The sequence below is a fragment of the Neolamprologus brichardi genome, chromosome 23, assembly GCF_056152115.1.
Source record: "Neolamprologus brichardi isolate AB-2024 chromosome 23, ASM5615211v1, whole genome shotgun sequence".
NCBI lineage: Eukaryota > Metazoa > Chordata > Actinopteri > Cichliformes > Cichlidae > Neolamprologus > Neolamprologus brichardi.
The window spans coordinates 34,011,293-34,017,292 of NC_142125.1; positions in this window are offsets into that span (position 1 = coordinate 34,011,293).

Below are 6,000 nucleotides of genomic sequence, written 5' to 3' on the forward strand. Positions count from 1 at the left end.
ATATTTATGCATTAAGTGCATAGGAACTACATAAATTGCAAAAAAGTGCAATAAACTACAAAGAAATTGAAAATTGTTTTTGTTTTTTTAACATATATTTCTAGTTAGAGAAATTTAAGAATCTTATCCCTCAAAACTGTAAATACAAAAAAGTTGCACAAAATAGTTTCCCACCACAGGAAATTTATTATTTGTGTCTTCATAGTTTTATTTTTGAAATACACCAATTTTTATATACTGCAGGAAAAACGAAAATAAATATTATAGTGCAAATTTGCAAAAAAGCAGCATATGCATCAAATTAAAGTCTTTCCAGCAGTGCAATATGAGTCCTAAGCATCCCAGAAACGACACAGAAAGTCATAAAGTCAAAGATAACTTTTAAAAACACCAGTATAGGCTCATGAGGCCCTGATGGTAAAAAAAACTACATTTCCGCAAAAATGATGTCACTTCCGGTTTCGGGCAGGTAATGGCGGACATGCGAAAGTTCGCTCTGACGTCTATTCTAACGTAGGAAGTGTTACAAACAGCTGATCAGATGGCAAAGCATGTTTCTGGAATATTATGTTTTTGTTGCTGCAAGTGCTTTTTATGCAGTTTTTGCAAAAGTATATGTGGAAGGAAACCGTGACCGAGGACAAGCTGATGGCATAAGATGTAAGTACAACTCCTCTGGTTTCATGTGCAAAAAAAATTATTGCGCTAGCTTACGTGGTTGCAGTGCTACCGGGATTTAAAAATAGTTATGCAAAACAGAGCGTGCCCGCTCTGACCGGTTTTAAAGGGTTAAATCAGCTGTGTTGGATCAGGAACACATCCAAACCTGCAGGACACCAGCCCTTGATGCCTGGAGTTTGACACCCCTGCTTTAAGTAATTCTTCAAGAATAGTTCTCCAAGCTTTTTGAAGGACATCATAGACATCTCTGGAGTGTCCAGTGTCTTGCTGTATTTGCTTGATTTTTTTCCTGCTTCTTAAAAGAACATGAGTATCAGATATTGTTTATTTGCTGTAAATAGTATTTTTTAGTTCAGTTTTTTTTAAGAACACAATACACACCATGCGAATATGTGAAGTTTAGTATTTAAAAATATGCTTGTCAAACTATGTTATCTTTAGAATTTTCCATTGTTTTTAACTAAACAAGAGAACAGGTGATGTTTTTCCGACAGGCTTAAAGATATTAAAAATTAGTTTATATTTTAAAAAACGAGGGATGGCTCCTGACTTTTGCACAGTATTTTTTTCTTAAACAGGAAAAGACTTCTTTAAATCAGCATTTTATCCTGATTAAAAGATTTTATTTTATTTTTTAAAACACATATTTTTTTTAATCTATGATACTAAATTTCCCTGTTACTGGTTCCGTGTTAAGCTACTGCGGGCTTAGCAGTGAATGTGTTTTGCTTTCCCTGACCCAGACTTTGCCCTGATTAAAACTATATACTGATCATCTTCCCTCAGATATAGTAAAAGATGACTGTACAAGGTGCACACACTGACACATAAACTATTTGAACTTGCTCTCTGACAGGTTTAAAGCTGATTTAAAAAAGCTGCCACGTCCATGGTGCTGATTCTTACTTCACCTGCAATTTTATGCAGTGGAAATTCTGCAGGCAGTGCTCATAAAAAAAAGAAAAAAAAAAAGACAGGGACGGTGCGAGGTGAAATGGTGAGAATTATGTAAAACTTATTTAAATTCCCAGATCAAAAGCTGTTTGGGGCTAATCTCAAAACATTCAGGGCTTAAGCCCTGACAGAAAACACTTAGCAAGACCACTGGGGAGGTGAGAATTACTCACGCTTTCACTTTTTTTCCTGCAGATTTTTTCTTCTCCTCCTCCCAAAGCTGCTTCAGGGATTTGAACTGCTGACCTTGTGGGCACAGAGCTGCTTACCCAACCTTTACGGAAGTAAAATGCAGATCTGAAAGTAAAGTTGCCAAAAGATCTTTAATCAGCAAAAAAACAAGAAAACAGACAAAAAGGAATGCAAGATCCTCTAAGCTCTTAAGACCTGTGATGCTCTTTTCTCCATTGGCCATGGTTTCATCTTCACTGCTTCTTTCCAGATCATAGACTTTATATAAACAATGGACCGAACAAACAGTGAGTGAGCAATAAGCTTATAAACTTTATTTTAGCTTTATGGCTTAAGGGGTGTTGCCATTTGAGTTTAACGTCGCAAGTGAATATGTTTAAGTGAGAGGGTGACGTTATCGGCTAATATAATGCTAGCATCTCACACACCCAAAACACACCACAGACCTGTCCTGAAGTTAAAACCTTCTTTGACTTGTTTGATCGATTCTGCTAAAGAAATCGGTGCAAATGATATGTTTCTGTGACAGGCTGCAAAAGAACTTAAAAATGGTTCTTTGCTAAGCTAGCTGTTATTTGTAAAACACCACAGTGTTTCATCCTTGGAGCTGGGCCTTTGTTGGATCAGTGGATGGCTTTAAATATGACCGAGTGCAGAGATCTTGAACATTTAACTGTATTTTGACAGTTTGAGAATTTTCTATTGATAAATACCTCCCCACAGCTGTTCATACTACACCAATAGATAAAAAATTAAAAGACAGAAAAGTCAGACATTTTCTGTGAATTAAAAAAAAACTTTCTATTTCATAATTACAGGTAAGTCAATGAGCTAGTTACATGGTTATTTCTTGCACTCTCAGCCCAAAGACTTGTGCTGCAGCAGCATTACTATTGAAATTGAATTTTTTTTTTAACATTAAAATATCTCAGGGATTAAAGTAGATTTTTTACTGGCCTGGCCCACTTAAGGTCAAAGTGTCCCTCAATATTTAAAAATGAGTTTGACGTCCTTGTCTTAAATAATGCATAGGTCAGTGTTAAGTGGCTTAAAAGACAAAAAAATATTCCTCTGGAAATGTTCAGGTATAAGGACTGAATTGTAAATTAAATGAAAAAACAGCCAATGTCCAAAGAATAACTTCAGAATGATTGCTCAAGACTCAAGAGTATCAACAAAAATTCAAAGTTTTTGTACAAAACTGTACATGAGGCACAGAAACCATTAATATGAAAGTGTGAAAGCCCAAATTATTGTTGCTATGAGATATATAAATCAAGTTATCTTGCCATAAATAAAAAATGCTCTGTGAAGAAGAAAATCAGCTGTGCAACGACTGATGAGGAAATGTTTTTTATATATATACTTTCAAAACAGAGACATAGGAATTGAGATGGGATTAAAGAAGCAGAGAAGTAGATGGATGTATAAATAAAAAATCAATCCAAAGGCATGGATTGTCCCATGACGATTATACATCATCCAGCTCATGGTTCTACAGTATTTTCTGTTCATATTGGGTCTTATTAAAAGCCAAAGGAGATCAACAGAGAGCTGTGTTAACTTTAAAACATAAACATAGCAGTAAAACCCATGATATGCAACGACGTCTGCTTGAAAAGACACCAGAAAATGAAAATTTCATGCTGGATATACAATAACATAAATGTAGATGGCAGGGAAAAAAAACAACAAAAGAAATTGATGGAGTTTGCTTTGCTGACCCAGTAAGTGACTTGTTCTGTCAGTAGGACCAAACTGCAGTGGATACTGCAAATGTAAAAAACTGGGGTGCACTGTGGAAAACTATACCCAAGCCCACAAATCCATTTTCTAATGTTGATTCAGAAACACATGACCTTTAGCTTCCTGGGAGTCTCCGGATAAACAAATGCACTGCTAGAGCGATGCTGTGAAGCTGGAGGTCCAACAGCGTTGATGTTTCAATTTGTGCTGTCTGAGAAATGTCAAGTTAACTTTTCCTTTTACCAGTGATAGAATTGTTGAAATGGTGGCATTGTCATAAAAGCATCCTTACTCTTTTTCTGTGCTTTATTCTTTCCAGCCAATGTTTTGGTCCCTCCATTTCCTACTTTTCCTTTGCTTTTACCCAAATGATCTAAAAACACTTCACTATTGATGTTGAATTATAACTGAGTTTGATGTCTGAATTGTAGGAAACAATGGAAAATATGTTTGAACAAACTACAGTTGTGCTACGATAGCAATACAGAACATTTTTTTATCCTTTTAAGAAAAAATAACATCCACATTTAAATTGATTTTATTGGTTGGTTGTAACGTTGCCAGCTACCTTAGGCGTGTGTGTGTCCATACAGTTTTTCTCTTTAATTCTAAAGTCCTGCTGTGAAAATCTGACAAAACATCATCGAAATAAGTTTAAAAGACTTATTATGCAGTTATTTTAGTAAAAAAGTCCACAAAATGACAACTACTATTTTAATAGTTTTCATGCATAAGACCCCCTATACCCCTACACCCACCTTCACCCCAGCCTCCCATTTCCATTTTGTTTCATGTTACTTATCCAGTGTCGTGTCTGTTGTGACTGATGGCTGTTCTGCTTTGTATGGGGTAAACACTGCCTCCACTTTCAAATGAATGTGCCAAGTGGAAACCTCTAGGACTGAAAAATGAAGCAAACATAGAAGTGCCAAAAATTGCAGTTCCTCTAATGGCCACTTCAGCCTGGCTTCAAAGAAAGAGTCAGTCCCATAGACTCCCGTGTTAAAAGGCTCAATTTTAGAGCTTCAAAAAGACAGTTTACAGCCTTGTATGAAAAAGTTTGTTTTGTCCTATAATAATAGTGAATATTTTTCCCATTGATAAAAAAAATACAGTGGGTGAAGTTTGCAGCAACTCATTGATTCAAATCCTGGTAAAGCTACAATTTTTGGATATGTCAACTTTGGCTGACAGATGTCACTTACATAGCTGTCTGCTGTTGATAGCTGTCTGCCAGGCTTTACCTCTACTAAATTAAGTTATGAAATGTTTGGGGCAGTAGTTTCTTTTGGATCATATTTAATAGAAGCCTCTGCTTCAGTTTTGGAGACTGAAATTCCGTGGCTTTATTAATCTAATACTTAATATTAATTAGCAGATATGTCTGTTTGGCTACTGCACTTGTACAATTACTAAACCAAGCCTGCTAGCATGACTTGACTTAGCATTGGCTTCTGCCATGTTGATATCTTTTGTGCCTGAAGTTACTTACTTGGATGATAGAGTAGCATGCTAACAATGAGGCTTCAAATAGTCGTGTCATTGTGTTTCACCAATATAGTTTAAAAATACAGTCTGCCAACAAAGCTTGTTAGCGTTAGCTGATCACTTGTTCCCCTCATCCAAATACAGTAACTTCTGGCTTTAAATATATCAACATGACAGCTGATAATACAAAATCTTGAGGCTTTAAATACATATATGTCAGTGTGTTTCAACCATACAGTTTAAAAATACAGTTAGTTAATGCTAGCAAGCTTTGTTAGCAATCTTTCACTTATTTCTCTCTGGCTCCAGAAAACCAACATGGCAGCAGCCAAAACATTAATGCTAATATGTCAAAATACAAAGTCCAAAACCAACTGATGGTGTCATTGTAGTTATGTGGATCTTTTCTATAGGCTACAGTCGCACAGAAGGGAGGTCCCAGAATGGAGACAAAACCACCAACTAGACATTACTGCAAATAGAAATAAATCTTGTTTTAACTACTGTGGTCCTGACTTGTCCATTTTGGATGTTCTATTATTTTCACTGTATGGGCACATAGGACTCCCACATCTGATGCCAATTTCCAATTCACGCATATGCACATTTTAAAGTCCTGTTTAATGTGAGTACAGCAAAACTTTTCCCTTCTGCTGATGACTTTGAACACAGCCATCCACAGCACATAAATTATTCTACACAGTGCATATATGACATCCAACTGAGGTAGAAGCAGGAAAAAGACATTTTGAGAGGAGAGAGACTTGGATTATGTTGTAAAATTTGTGTTGCTGAAAGTACCTGTTCGGTGCAAAGTGATGGAACCAGCTAGTGAATGTATACCTTACCGAAGAGAAAAACAAGAATATCTAAATTATAGCAGCCTAGAAAATCTTCTGGTAGAGATCTGGCAGAAGTAAGGGTGAACAGTAGTGCTAC